Below are 17,424 nucleotides of genomic sequence, written 5' to 3' on the forward strand. Positions count from 1 at the left end.
AACCATCTGGGGAAAGCACTCACCTCACTTATACTGTTCACCTGGTAACATGTCCCGTGTATATTAAACCATCAGGGGAACACACTCTCCTCACTTATACTGATCACCTGGTGACATGTCCCGGGTATATTAAAAAATCAGGGGAACTCACTCTCCTCACTTATACTGTTCAGCTGGTATCATGTCCTGTGTATATTAAACCAACAGGGGAACACAGTCTCATCACTTATACTGTTCACCTGGTAACATGTCCCGTGCGTGTTAAACAATCAGGGGAACACACTCTCCTCACTTATACTGTTCACCTGGTAACATGTCCCGTGCGTGTTAAACCATCAGGGGAACACACTCTCCTCACTTATATTGTTCACCTGGTGACAGGTCCCGTGTATGCTAAACGATCAGGGGAACACACTCTCCTCATTTATACTGTTCACCTGGAAACATGTCCCGTGTATATTAAACCATCAGGGGAACACACTCTCCTCACTTGTACTGTTCACCTGGGAACATGTCCCGTGTATATTAAACCATCAGGGGAACACACTCTCCTCACTTATGCAGTTCACCTGGTAACATGTCCTGTGTATATTAAACCTTCAGGGGAACACACTCTCCTCACTTATACTGTTCACCTGGTAATATGTCCCGTGCGTGTTAAACCATCAGGGGAACACAGTCTCCGCACTTATACTGTTCACCTGGTAATATGTACCGTGGGTATTAAACAATCAGGGGAACACACTCTCCTCACTTATTATGTTCACCTGGTAACATGTCCCGTGTATATTAACCCATCCGGGGAACACACTCTCCTCACCTATACTGTTCACCTGCTAACATGTCCCGTGTGCATTAAACAATCAGGGGAACACACTCTCCTCACTTATACTGTTCACCTGATAACATGTCCCGTGTGTATTAAACCATAAGGGGAACACACTCTCCTCACTTATACTGTTCACCTGATAACATGTCCTGTGTATATTAAACCATCAGGGGAACACTCTCTCCTCACTTATACTGTTCACCTGGGAACATATCCCGTGTATATTAAACCATCATGGGAACACACTCTCCTCACTTATACGGTTCACCTGGTAACATGTCTCCTGTATATTAAACCATCAGGGGAACACATTCTCCTCACTTATACTGTTCACCTGCCAACGTGTCCCGTGTATATTAAAACATCAGGGGAATACAGTCTCCTCACTTATACTGTTCACCTGGTAACATGTCCCATGTATATTAAACCATCAGGGGAACACACTCTCCTCACTTATACTGTTGACCTGGTAACATGTCCCGTGCATGTTAAACCATCAGGGGAACACAGTTTCCTCACTTATACTGTTCACCTGGTAACATGTCCCATGTATATTAAACCATCAGGGGAACACACTCTCCTCACTTATACAGTTCACCTGTTAACATGTCCCGTGTACATTAAACCATCAGGGGAACACACTCTCCTCACTTATGCAGTTCACCTGGTAACATGTCCCGTGTATATTAAACCATCAGGGGAAAGCAATCTCCTCACTTTTACTGTTCACCTGGTAACATGTCCCGTGTATATTAAACCATCAGCGGAAAGCAATCTCCTCACTTATACTGTTCACCTGGTAACATGTCCCGTGCGTGGTAAACCATCAGGGGAACACACTCTCCTCACTTATACTGTTCACCTGGTGACATGTCCCTTGCGTACTAAACAATCAGGGTAACAATCTCTCCTCACTTATACTTTTCACCTGGCAACATGTCCCGTGTATGCTAAACGATCAGGGGAACACACTCTCCTCATTTATACTGTTCACCTGGAAACATGTCCCGTGTATATTAAACCATCAGGGGAAAGCACTCTCCTCACTTGTACTGTTCACCTGGAAACATGTCCCGTGTATATTAAACCATCAGGGGAACACACTCTCCTCACTTATGCAGTTCACCTGGTAACATGTCCTGTGTATATTAAACCTTCAGGGGAACACACTCTCCTCACTTATACTGTTCACCTGGTAACATGTCCCGTGTGTGTTAAACCATCAGGGGAACACACTCTCCGCACTTATACTGTTCAGCAGGTAACATGTCCCGTGGGTATTAAACAATCAGGGGAACACACTCTCCTCACTTATACTGTTCACCTGGTAATATGTCCTGTGTATATTAAACCTTCAGGGGAACACACTCTCCTCACTTATACTGTTCACCTGGTAACATGTCCCGTGTGTGTTAAACCATCAGGGGAACACACTCTCCGCACTTATACTGTTCAGCAGGTAACATGTCCCGTGGGTATTAAACAATCAGGGGAACACACTCTCCTCACTTATACTGTTCACCTGGTAATATGTCCTGTGTATATTAAACCTTCAGGGGAACACACTCTCCTCACTTATGCAGTTCACCTGGTAACATGTCCTGTGTATATTAAACCTTCAGGGGAACACACTCTCCTCACTTTTACTGTTCACCTGGTAACATGTCCCGTGCGTGTTAAACCATCAGGGGAACACACTCTCCGCACTTATACTGTTCAGCAGGTAACATGTCCCGTGTGCATTAAACAATCAGGGGAACACACTCTCCTCACTTATACTGTTCACCTGGTAACATGTCCCGTGTGTATTAAACCATAAGGGGAACACACTCTCCTCACTTATACTTTTCACCTGGTAATATGCCCTGTGTATATTAAACAATCAGGGGAACACACTCTCCTCACTTATACTGTTCACCTGGTAACATGTCCCGTGTGTATTAAACATTAAGGGGAACACACTCTCCTCACTTATACTGTTCACCTGATAACATGTCCTGTGTAAATTAAACCATCAGGGGAACACTCTCTCCTCACTTATACTGTTCACCTGGGAACATATCCCGTGTATATTAAACCATCAGGGGAACACACTCTCCTCACTTATACGGTTTACCTGGTAACATGTCTCCTGTATATTAAACCATCAGGGGAACACATTCTCCTCACTTATACTGTTCACCTGGTAACATGTCCCGTGTATATTAAAACATCAGGGGAATACAGTCTCCTCACTTATACTGTTCACCTGCTAACATGTCCCGTGTATATTAAAACATCAGGGGAATACAGTCTCCTCACTTATACTGTTCACCTGCTAACATGTCCCGTGTATATTAAAAGATCAGGGGAATACAGTCTCCTCACTTATACTGTTCACCTGGTAACATGTCCCGTGTATATTAAACCATCAGGGGAACACACTCGCCTCACTTATACTGTTCACCTGGTAACATGTCCCGTGTTTATTAAACCTTCTGGGGAACACACTCTCCTCACTTATACTGTTGACCTGGTAACATGTCCCGTGCATGTTAAACCATCAGGGGAACACAGTTTCCTCACTTATACTGTTCACCTGGTAACATGTCCCATGTATATTAAACCATCAGGGGAACACACTCTCCTCACTTATACTGTTCACCAGGGGAAATGTCCCGTCAGTATTAAACCATCAGGGGAACACACTCTCCTCTCTTATACTGTTCACCTGTTGACATGTCCCGTGCGTATTAACCCATCAGGGGAACACACTCACCTCACTTATACTGTTCACTTGGTTACATGTCCCGTGTGTATTGAACAATCAGGGATACACACTCCCCTCACTTATACTGTTCACCTGGTAACATGTCCCGTGTATATTAACCCAGCAGGGGAACACACTCTCCTCACTTATACTGTTCACCTGCTAACATGTCCCGTGTGCATTAAACAATCAGGGGAACACACTCTCCTCACTTATACTGTTCACCTGGTAACATGTCCCGTGTGTATTAAACCATAAGGGGAACACACTCTCCTCACCTATACTGTTCACCTGATAACATGTCCCGTGTATATTGAACCATCAGGGGAACACACTCTCCTCACTGATACTGTTCACCTGATAACATGTCCTGTGTATATTAAACCATCAGGGGAACACTCTCTCCTCACTTATACTGTTCACCTGGGAACATATCCCGTGTATATTAAACCATCAGGGGAACACACTCTCCTCACTTATACGGTTCACCTGGTAACATGTCTCCTGGATATTAAACCATCAGGGGAACACATTCTCCTCACTTATACTGTTCACCTGCTAACATGTCCCATGTATATTAAAACATCAGGGGAATACAGTCTCCTCACTTATACTGTTCACCTGGTAACATGTCCCGTGTATATTAAACAATCAGGGGAACACACTCTCCTCACTTATACTGTTCACCTGGTAACATGTCCCGTGCATGTTAAACCATCAGGGGAACGCAGTTTCCTCACTTATACTGTTCACCTGGTAACATGTCCCATGTATATTAAACCATCAGGGGAACACACTCTCCTCACTTATACTGTTCACCTGGTAACATGTCCCGTGTACATTAAACCATCAGGGGAACACACTCTCCTCACTTATGCAGTTCACCTGGTAACATGTCCCGTGTATATTAAACCATCAGGGGAAAGCAATCTCCTCACTTTTACTGTTCACCTGGTGACATGTCCCGGGTATATTAAAAAATCAGGGGAACTCACTCTCCTCACTTATACTGTTCAGCTGGTATCATGTCCTGTGTATATTAAACCAACAGGGCAACACAGTCTCCTCACTTATACTGTTCACCTGGTAACATGTCCCGTGCGTGTTAAACAATCAGGGGAACACACTCTCCTCACTTATACTGTTCACCTGCTAACATGTCCGGTGTGTATTAAACCATAAGGGGAACACACTCTCCTCACTTATACTGTTCACCTGGTAACATGTCCCGTGTGTATTAAACCATAAGGGGAACACACTCTCCTCACTTATACTGTTCACCTGGTAATATGCCCTGTGTATATTAAACAATCAGGGGAAGACACTCTCCTCACTTATACTGTTCACCTGATAACATGTCCCGTGTGTATTAAACCATAAGGGGAACACACTCTCCTCACTTATACTGTTCACCTGATAACATGTCCTGTGTATATTAAACCATCAGGGGAACACTCTCTCCTCACTTATACTGTTCACCTGGGAACATATCCCGTGTATATTAAACCATCAGGGGAACACACTCTCCTCACTTATACGGTTCACCTGGTAACATGTCTCCTGTATATTAAACCATCAGGCGAACACATTCTCCTCACTTATACTGTTCGCCTGGTAACATGTCCCGTGTATATTAAAACATCAGGGGAATACAGTCTCCTCACTTATACTGTTCACCTGCTAACATGTCCCGTGTATATTAAAACATCAGGGGAATACAGTCTCCTCACTTATACTGTTCACCTGGTAATATGTCCCGTGTATATTAAACCATCAGGGGAACACACTCTCCTCACTTATACTGTTCACCTGGTAACATGTCCCGTGTATATTAAACCATCAGGGGAACACACTCTCCTCACTTATACTGTTGACCTGGTAACATGTCCCGTGCATGTTAAACCATCAGGGGAACACAGTTTCCTCACTTATACTGTTCACCTGGTAACATGTCCCATGTATATTAAACCATCAGGGGAACACACTCTCCTCACTTATACTGTTCACCTGGTAACATGTCCCGTGTACATTAAACCATCAGGGGAACACACTCTCCTCACTTATACTGTTCACCTGGTAACATGTCCTGTGTATATTAAACCACCAGGGGAACACAGTCTCCTCACTTATACTGTTTACCTGGTAACATGTCCTGTGTATATTAAACCATCAGGGGAACACACTCTCCTCACTTATACTGTTCACCTGGTAACATGTCCCGTGTGTATTAAACCTTCAGGGGAACACACTCTCCTCACTTATACTGTTTACATGGTAACATGTCCCATGTATATTAAACCATCAGGGGAACACACTCTACTCACTTCTACTCTTCACCTGGTAACATGTCCCGTGCGTGTTAAACCATCAGGGGAAAACACTCTCCTCCCTTAAACTGTTCACATGGTAAGATTTCCAGTCAGTGTTAAACATCAGGGGAACACACTCTCCTCACTTATACTGTTCACCTGGTAACATGTCCCATGTATATTAAACCATCAGGGGAACACACTCTCTTCACTTATACTGTTCACCTGGTGACATGCCCCGTCAGTATTAAACAATGTGGGGAACACACTCTCCTCACTTATACTTTTCACCTGGTAACATGTCCCATGTATATTAAACCATCAGGGGAACACACTCTCTTCACTTATACTGTTCACCTGGTATCGTGTCCCGTGTATATTAAACCATCAGGGGAAAGCCTTCTCCTGACTTATACTGTTTACCTGGTAACATGTCCCGTGGGTATTAAACAATCAGGGGAACACACTCTCTTCACTTATACTGTTCACCTGGTAACATGTCCCATGTATATTAAACCATCAGGGGAACACACTCTCTTCACTTATACTGTTCACCTAGTATCGTGTCCCGTGTATATTAAACCATCAGGGGAAAGCCTTCTCCTGACTTATACTGTTCACCTGGTAACATGTCCCGTGTATATTATACCATCAGGGGAACACACTCTCCTCACTTATCCTGTTCATCTGGTAACATGTCCCGTGTATATTAAACCATCAGGGCAAAGCACTCTCCTCACTTATACTGTTCACCTGGGAACATGTCCCGTGTGTATTAAACCATCAGGGGAACACACTCTCCTCACTGACACTGTTTACCTGGTCACATGACCTGTGTATATTAAACAATCAGGGGAACACACTCTCCTCACTTATACTGTTCACCTGGGAACATTTCCCGTGTGTATTAAACCATCAGGGGAACACACTCTCCTCACTGACACTGTTTACCTGGTAACATGACCTGTGTATATTAAACAATCAGGGGAACACACTCTCTTCACTTATACTGTTCACCTGGTAACATGTCCCATGTATATTAAACCATCAGGGGAACACACTCTCTTCACTTATACTGTTCACCTGGTATCGTGTCCCGTGTATATTAAACCATCAGGGGAAAGCCTTCTCCTGACTTATACTGTTCACCTGGTAACATGTCCCGTGTATATTATACCATCAGGGGAACACACTCTCCTCACTTATCCTGTTCATCTGGTAACATGTCCCGTGTATATTAAACCATCAGGGCAAAGCACTCTCCTCACATATACTGTTCATCTGGTAACATGTCCCGTCAGTATTAAACCATCTGTGGAACACACTCTCCTCACTGACACTGTTTACCTGGTAAAATGACCTGTGTATTTTAAACCATCAGGGGAACACACTCTCCTCACTTATACTGTTTTCATGGTAACATGTCACATGTATATTAAACCATCAGGGGAACACACTCTCCTCACTTATACTGTTTACATGGTAACATGTCACATGTATATTAAACCATCAGGGGAACACACTCTCCTCACTTATACTGTTCACCTGGTTACAAGTCCCGTGCGTGTTAAACAATCAGGGGAACACTCTCTCCTCACTTATACTGTTCACCTGGTAACATGTCCCGTGTATATTAGACCATCAGGGGAACACACTCTCCTCACTTCTACTCTTCACCTGGTGACACGTCCCGCGCGTGTTAAACCATCACGGGAACACACTCTGCTCACTTATACTGCTCACCTGGTAACATGTCCCGTGTATATTAAACCATCAGGGGAACACATTCTCCTCACTTATGCTGTTCACCTGGTATCATGTCCTGTGTATATTAAACCATCAGGGAAACAAACTCTCCTCACTTATACTGTTCACCTGGTAACATGTCCCGTGCGTGTTAAACAATCAAGGGAACACTCTCTCCTCACTTATACTGTTCACCTGGTAACATGTCCCGTGCGTATTAAACAATCGGGGGAACACACTCACCTCACTTATACTGTTCACTTGGTTACATGTCCCGTGTGTATTAAACAATCAGGGGAACTCACTCTCTTCACTTATACTGTTCACCTGGGGAAATGTCCCGTGCGTATTAAACAATCAGGGGAACACACTCTCCTCACTTATACTGTTCAGCTGGTAACATGTCCCGTGAATATTAAACCTTCAGGGGAAAGCACTCCCCTCACTTATACTGTTCTCCTGGTAACATGTCCCGTGTATATGAAACCATCAGGGGAACACACTCTCCTCACTTATACTTTTCACCTGATAACATGTCCCGTGTGTATTAAACCATAAGGGGAACACACTCTCCTCACTTATACTGTTCACCTGGTAATATGCCCTGTGTATATTAAACCATCAGGGGAACACACTCTCCTCACTTCTACTGTTCACCTGATAACATGTCCCGTGTGTATTAAACCATAAGGGGAACACACTCTCCTCACTTATACTGTTCACCTGGTAATATGCCCTGTGTATATTAAACCATGAGGGGAACACACTCTCCTCACTTATACTGTTCACCTGGGGAAATGTTCTGTCAGTATTAAACCATCAGGGGAACACACTCTCCTCACTTATATTGTTCACCTGGTAACATATCCCGTGTGTATTAAACCATCAGAGGAACACACTCTCCTCACTTATACTGTTCACCTGGGGAAATGTCCCGACAGTATTAAACCATCAGGGGAACACACTCTCCTCACTTATACTGTTCACCTGTTGACATGTCCTGTTTGTATTAAAGCATCAGGGGAACTCACTGTCCTCATTTATACTGTTCACCTGGTGACATGTCCCGTCGGTATTAAACCATCAGGGGAAGACACTCTCCTCCCTTTTCTGTTCACCTGGTAACATGTCCCGTGCGTTTTAAACCATCAGGGGAACACAATCTCCTCCCTTAAACTGTTCACATGGTGACATGTCCCGTCAGTATTAAACAATCAGGGGAACACACTCTCCTCACTTATACTGTTTACCTGTTGACATGCCCTGTGTGTATTAAACCATCAGGGGAACACACTCTCCTCACTTAAACTGTTCACATGGTGACATGCCCCGTCAGTATTAAACAACCTGGGGAACACACTCTCCTCACTTCTACTGTTTACCTGTTGACATGCCCTGTGTGTATTAAACAATCAGGGGAACACACTCTCCTCACTTATACTGTTTACCTGTTAACATGTCCCGTGGGTATTAAACAATCAGGGGAACACACTCTCTTCACTTATACTGTTCACCTGGTAACATGTCCCATGTATATTAAACCATCAGGGGAACACACTCTCTTCACTTATACTGTTCACCTGGTATCGTGTCCCGTGTATATTAAACCATCAGGGTAAAGCCTTCTCCTGACTTATACTGTTCACCTGGTAACATGTCCCGTGTATATTATACCATCAGGGGAACACACTCTCCTCACTTATCCTGTTCACCTGGTAACATGTCCCGTGTATATTAAACCATCAGGGCAAAGCACTCACCTCACTTATACTGTTCACCTGGGAACATGTCCCGTGTATATTAAACCATCAGGGGAACACACTCTCCTCACATATACTGTTCATCTGGTAACATGTCCCGTCAGTATTAAACCATCTGTGGAACACACTCTCCTCACTTACACTTTTTACCTGGTAACATGACCTGTGTATTTTAAACCATCAGGGGAACACACTCTCCTCACTTATACTGTTTACATGGTAACATGTCACATGTATATTAAACACTCAGGGGAACACGCTCTCTTCACTTCTACTCTTCACCTGGTGACACGTCCCGTGCGTGTTAAACAATCAGGGGAACACTCTCTCCTCACTTATACTGTTCACCTGGTAACATGTCCCGTGTATATTAGACCATCAGGGGAAAACACTCTCCTCACTTCTACTCTTCACCTGGTGACACGTCCCGTGCGTGTTAAACCATCACGGGAACACACTCTGCTCTCTTATACTGCTCACCTGGTAACATGTCCCGTGCGTGTTAAACAATCAAGGGAACACTCTCTCCTCACTTATACTGTTCACCTGGTAACATGTCCCGTGCGTGTTAAACAATCAAGGGAACACTCTCTCCTCACTTATACTGTTCACTTGGTTACATGTCCCGTGTGTATTAAACAATCAGGGGAACACACTCTCCTCACTTATACTGTTCACCTGGTAACATGTCCCGTGTGTATTAAACAATCAGGGGAACACACTCTCCTCACTTATACTGTTCACCTGGTAACATGTCCCGTGCGTGTTAAACCTTCAGGGGAACACACTCTCCACACTTATACTGTTCAGCTGGAAACATGTCCCGTGAATATTAAACCATCAGGGAAAAGCACTCCCCTCACTTATACTGTTCTCCTGGTAACATGTCCCGTGTATATGAAACCATCAGGGGAACACACTCTCCTCACTTATACTGTTCACCTGGTAACATGTCCCGTGTGCATTAAACAATCAGGGGAACACACTCTCCTCACTTATACTGTTCACCTGATAACATGTCCCGTGTGTATTAAACCATAAGGGGAACACACTCTCCTCACTTATACTGTTCACCTGGTAATAAGCCCTGTGTATATTAAACCATCAGGGGAACACACTCTCCTCACTTACACTGTTCACCTGGGAACATGTCTCGTGTATATTAAACCATCAGGGGAACACACTCTCCTCACTTATACTGTTCACCTGGTAACATGTCCCGTGTATATTAAACCATCAGGGGAACACACTCTCCTCACTTATGCTGTTCACCTGGTAACATGTACGGTGTATATTAAACCATCAGGGGAACACACTCTCCTCAATTATACATTTCACTTGGTGACATGTCCCGTGTGTATTGAACAATCAGGGGAACACACTCTCCTCACTTATACTGTTCACCTGCTGACATGTCCCTGGTATATTAAACCATCAGCGGAACACACTCTCCTCAATTATACTGTTCACCTGGCAACATGTCCCGTGAGTATTAAACAGTCAGGGGAACTCTCTCTCCTCACTTATACTGTTCACCTGGTAACATGTCCCGTCAGTATTAAACAATCAGGGGAACTCTCTCTCCTCACTTATACTGTTCACCTGGTAACATGTCCCGTCAGTATTAAACAATCAGGGGAACTCTCTCTCCTCACTTATACTGTTCACCTGGTAACATGTCCCGTGCGTGTTAAACCATCAGGGGAACACACTCTGCTCACTTGTACTGTTCACCTGGCAACATGTCCCGTGGGTATTAAACCATCAGCGGAACACACTCTCCTCACTTATACTGTTCACCTGGTAACATGTCGCGTGCGTGTTAAACCATCAGGGGAACACACTCTACTCACTTATACTGTTCACCTGGTAACATGTCCTGTGTGTATTAAACCATCAGGGGAACACACTCTCCTCACTTATACTGTTCATCTGGTAACATGTCCCGTGTATATTAAACCATCTGGGGAAAGCACTCTCCTCACTTATACTGTTCACCTGGTAACATGTCCCGTGTATATTAAACCATCAGGGGAACACACTCTCCTCACTTATACTGATCACCTGGTGACATGTCCCGGGTATATTAAAAAATCAGGGGAACTCACTCTCCTCACTTATACTGTTCACCTGGTATCATGTCCTGTGTATATTAAACCAACAGGGGAACACAGTCTCCTCACTTATACTGTTCACCTGGTAACATGTCCCGTGCGTGTTAAACAATCAGGGGAACACCCTCTCCTCACTTAAACTGTTCACCTGGTAACATGTCCCGTGCGTGTTAAACCATCAGGGGAACACACTCTCCTCACTTATACTGTTCACCTGGTGACATGTCCCTTGCGTACTAAACAATCAGGGGAACACACTCTCCTCACTTATGCAGTTCACCTGGTAACATGTCCTGTGTATATTAAACCTTCAGGGGAACACACTCTCCTCACTTATACTGTTCACCTGGTAATATGTCCTGTGTGCATTAAACAATCAGGGGAATACACTCCCCTCACTTATACTGTTCACCTGGTAACATGTCCTGTTTATATTAAACCATCAGGGGAACACACTCTCCTCACTTATACTGTTCACCTGGAAACATGTCCTGTGTGTATTAAACCATAAGGGGAACACACTCTCCTCACTTATACTGTTCACCTGGTAACATGTCTCCTGTATATTAAACCATCAGGGGAACACATTCTCCTCACTTATACTGTTCACCTGCTAACATGTCCCGTGTATATTAAAACATCAGGGGAATACAGTCTCCTCACTTATACTGTTCATCTGGTAACATGTCCCGTGTATATTAAACCATCAGGGGAACACACTCTCCTCACTTATACTGTTCACCTGGTAACATGTCCCGTGTATATTAAACCATCAGGGGAACACACTCTGCTCACATATACTGTTCACCTGGTAACATGTCCCGTGTGTATTAAACCATCAGGGGAACACACTCTCCTCACTTATACTGTTCGCCTGGTAACGTGTCCCGTGTATATTTAACAATCAGGGGAACACACTCTGCTCACCTATACTGTTCACCTGATAACATGTCCCGTGTATATTAAACCATCAGGGGAACACATAATCCTCACTTATACTGTTCACCTGCTAACATGTCCCGTGTATATTAAACCATCAGGGGAATACAGTCTCCTCACTTATACTGTTCACCTGGTAACATGTCCCGTGTATCTTAAATCATCAGGGGAAAGCACTCTCCTCACTTATGCTGTTCACCTGGTGACATGTCCCGGGTATATTAAAAAATCATGGGAACTCACTCTCTTCACATAAACTGTTCACCTGGTATCATGTCCCGTGTATACTAAAGGATCAGGGGAACACACTCTTCTCATTTATACTGTTCACCTGGTAACATGTCCCGTATGTATTAAACCATAAGGGGAACACACTCTCCTCACTTATACTGTTCACCTGGTAATATGCCCTGTGTATATTAAACAATCAGGGGAACACACTCTCCTCACTTATACTGTTCACCTGATAACATGTCCCGTGTGTATTAAACCATAAGGGGAAAACACTCTCCTCACTTATACTGTTCACCTGATAACATGTCCTGTGTATATTAAACCATCAGGGGAACAGTCTCTCCTCACTTATACTGTTCACCTGGGAACATATCCCGTTTATATTAAACCATCAGGGGAACACACTCTCCTCACTTATACGGTTCACCTGGTAACATGTCTCCTGTATATTAAACCATCAGGGGAACACACTCTCCTCACTTATACTGTTCACCTGGTAACATGTCCCGTGTATATTAAACCATCAGCGGAACACACTCTCCTCACTTATAATGTTCACCTGGTGACATGTCCCGTGTGTATTAAACAATCAGGGGAACACACTCTCCTCACTTATAATGTTCACCTGGCAACATGTCCCGTGTGTATTAAACAATCAGGGGAACACACTCTCCTCAATTATACTGTTCACCTGGTAACATGTCCCGTGCGTGTTAAACCATCAGGGGAACACACTCTCCTCACATATACTGTTCACCGGGTAACATGTCCCGTGAGTATTAAACAATCAGGGGAACACACTCTCCTCACTTATACTGTTCACCTGGTAACATGCCCTGTGAAAATTAAACCATCAGGGGAACACATTCTCCTCGCTTATACTGTTCACCTGGTAACATGTCCTGTCTGTATTAAACCATCAGGGGAACACACTCTCCTCACTTATACTGTTCACCTGGTAACATGTCCCGTGAATATTAAACCATCAGGGGAAAGCACTCTCCTCACTTCTTCTGTTCACCTGGTAACATGTCCCGTGTGCATTAAACCATCAGGGGAACACACTCTCCTCACTTACACTGTTCACCTGGTGACATGTCCCGTCAGTATTAAACAATCAGGGGAACACACTCTCCTCCCTTATACTGTTCACCTTGTAACATGTCCCGTGCGTGTTAAACCATCAGGGGAACACACTCTCCTCACTTATACTGTTCACCTGGTAATATGTCCCGTGTATATTAAACCATCAGGGGAACACACTCTCCTCACTTATGCTGTTCACCTTGTAACATGTCCCGTGTGCATTAAACAATCAGGGGAACACACTCTCCTCACTTATACTGTTCACCTGATAACATGTCCCGTGTGTATTAAACCATAAGGGGAACACACTCTCCTCACTTATACTGTTCACCTGGGAACATGTCCCGTGTATATTATACCATCAGGGGAACACACTCTCCTCACTTATACGGTTCACCTGGTAACATGTCCTGTGTATATTAAACCATCAGGGGAATACACTCTCCTCACTTATACTGTTCACCTGGTAACATGTACCGTGCACATTAAACCATCAGGGTAACACACTCTCCTCAATTATACATTTTACTTGGTGACATGTCCCGTGTGTATTGAACAATCAGGGGAACACACTCTCCTCACTTATACTGTTCACCTGGTAACATGTCCCCTGTATATTAAACCATCAGGGGAAGACACTCTCCTCACTTATACTGTTCACCTGCTAACATGTCCCGTGTGCATTAAACAATCAGGGGAACACACTCTCCTCACTTATACTGTTCACCTGGTAACATGTCCCGTGTGTATTAAACCATAAGGGGAACACACTCTCCTCACTTATACTGTTCACCTGGTAATATGCCCTGTGTATATTAAACAATCAGGGGAACACACTCTCCTCACTTATACTGTTCACCTGATAACATGTCCCGTGTGTATTAAACCATAAGGGGAACACACTCTCCTCACTTATACTGTTCACCTGATAACATGTCCTGTGTATATTAAACCATCAGGGGAACAGTCTCTCCTCACTTATACTGTTCACCTGGGAACATATCCCGTGTATATTAAACCATCAGGGGAACACACTCTCCTCACTTATACGGTTCACCTGGTAACATGTCTCCTGTATATTAAACCATCAGGGGAACACACTCTCCTCACTTACACTGTTCACCTGGTAACATGTCCCGTGTATATTAAACCATCAGCGGAACACACTCTACTCACTTATACTGTTCACCTGGTAATATGTCCTGTGTGCATTAAACAATCAGGGGAATACACTCCCCTCACTTATACTGTTCACCGGGTAACATGTCCCGTTTATATTAAACCATCAGGGGAACACACTCTCCTCACTTATACTGTTCACCTGCTAACATGTCCCGTGTGCATTAAACAATCAGGGGAACACACTCTCCTCACTTATACTGTTCACCTGGTAACATGTCCCGTGTGTATTAAACCATAAGGGGAACACACTCTCCTCACTTATACTGTTCACCTGGAAACATGTCCTGTGTGTATTAAACCATAAGGGGAACACACTCTCCTCACTTATACTGTTCACCTGATAACATGTCCCGTGTGTACTAAACCATCAGGGGAACACACTCTCCTCACTTATACTGTTCACCTGGTAACATGTCCCGTGTATATTAAACAATCAGGGGAACACACTCTCCTCACTTATACTGTTCACCTGATAACATGTCCTGTGTATATTAAACCATCAGGGGAACACTCTCTCCTCACTTATACTGTTCACCTGGTAACATATCCCGTGTATATTAAACCATCAGGGGAACACACTCTCCTCACTTATACGGTTCACCTGGTAACATGTCTCCTGTATATTAAACCATCAGGGGAACACATTCTCCTCACTTATACTGTTCACCTGCTAACATGTCCCGTGTATATTAAAACATCAGGGGAATACAGTCTCCTCACTTATACTGTTCATCTGGTAACATGTCCCGTGTATATTAAACCATCAGGGGAACACACTCTCCTCACTGAGACTGTTCACCTGGTAACATGTCCCGTGTAAATTAAACCATCAGGGGAACACACTCTCCTCACATATACTGTTCACCTGGTAACATGTCCCGTGTGTATTAAACCATCAGGGGAACACACTCTCCTCACTTATACTGTTCGCCTGCTAACATGTCCCGTGTATATTATACCATCAGGGGAAAGCACTCTCCTCACTTATACTGTTCACCTGGTATCATGTCCCGTGTATACTAAAGGATCAGGGGAACACACTCTCCTCATTTATACTGTTCACCTGGTAACATGTCCCGTGTGTATTAAACCATAAGGGGAACACATTGTCCTCACTTATACTGTTCACCTGATAACATGTCCCGTGTATATTAAACCATCAGGGGAACACATAATCCTCACTTATTCTGTTCACCTGCTAACATGTCCCGTGTATATTAAACCATCAGGGGAATACAGTCTCCTCACTTATACTGTTCACCTGGTGACATGTCCCGGGTATATTAAAAAATCAGGGGAACTCACTCTCCTCACTTAAACTGTTCACCTGGTATCATGTCCCGTGTATACTAAAGGATCAGGGGAACACACTCTCCTCATTTATACTGTTCACCTGGTAACATGTCCCGTGTGTATTAAACCATAAGGGGAACACACTGTCCTCACTTATACTGTTCACCTGATAACATGTCCTGTGTATATTAAACCATCAGGGGAACAGTCTCTCCTCACTTATAATGTTCACCTGGGAACATATCCCGTGTATATTAAACCATCAGGGGAACACACTCTCCTCACTTATACGGTTCACCTGGTAACATGTCTCCTGTATATTAAACCATCAGGGGAACACACTCTCCTCACTTATACTGTTCACCTGGTAACATGTCCCGTGTATATTAAACCATCAGCGGAACACACTCTCCTCACTTATAATGTTCACCTGGTGACATGTCCCGTGTGTATTAAACAATCAGGGGAACACACTCTCCTCACTTATACTGTTCACCTGGCGACATGTCCCGTGTGTATTAAACAATCAGGGGAACACACTCTCCTCAATTATACTGTTCACCTGGTAACATGTCCAGTGCGTGTTTAACCATCAGGGGAACACACTCTCCTCACTTATACTGTTCACCTGGTAACATGTCCCGTGAGTATTAAACAATCAGGGGAACACACTCTCCTCACTTATACTGTTCACCTGGTAACATGTCCTGTGAAAATTAAACCATCAGGGGAACACATTCTCCTCGCTTATACTGTTCACCTGGTAACATGTCCTGTCTGTATTAAACCATCAGGGGAACACACTCTCCTCACTTATACTGTTCACCTGGTAACATGTCCCGTGAATATTAAAACATCAGGGGAAAGCACTCTCCTCACTTCTTCTGTTCAGCTGGTAACATGTCCCGTGGGTATTAAACAATCAGGGGAACACACTCTCCTCACTTATACTGTTCACCTGGTAACATGTCGTGTGTATATTAAACCATCAGGGGAAAGCCCTTTCCTCACTTATACTGTTCACCTGGTAACATGTCCTGTGTGTTTTAAACCATCAGGGCAACACACTCTCCTCACTTATACTGTTCACCTGGTAACATGTCCCGTGTATATTTAACCATCAGGGGAACACACTCTCCTCACTTATACTGATCACCTGGTGACATGTCCCGTGTATATTAAA

This window comes from Heterodontus francisci, unplaced genomic scaffold (assembly GCF_036365525.1).
Source record: "Heterodontus francisci isolate sHetFra1 unplaced genomic scaffold, sHetFra1.hap1 HAP1_SCAFFOLD_344, whole genome shotgun sequence".
In the NCBI taxonomy this organism is placed as follows: domain Eukaryota; kingdom Metazoa; phylum Chordata; class Chondrichthyes; order Heterodontiformes; family Heterodontidae; genus Heterodontus; species Heterodontus francisci.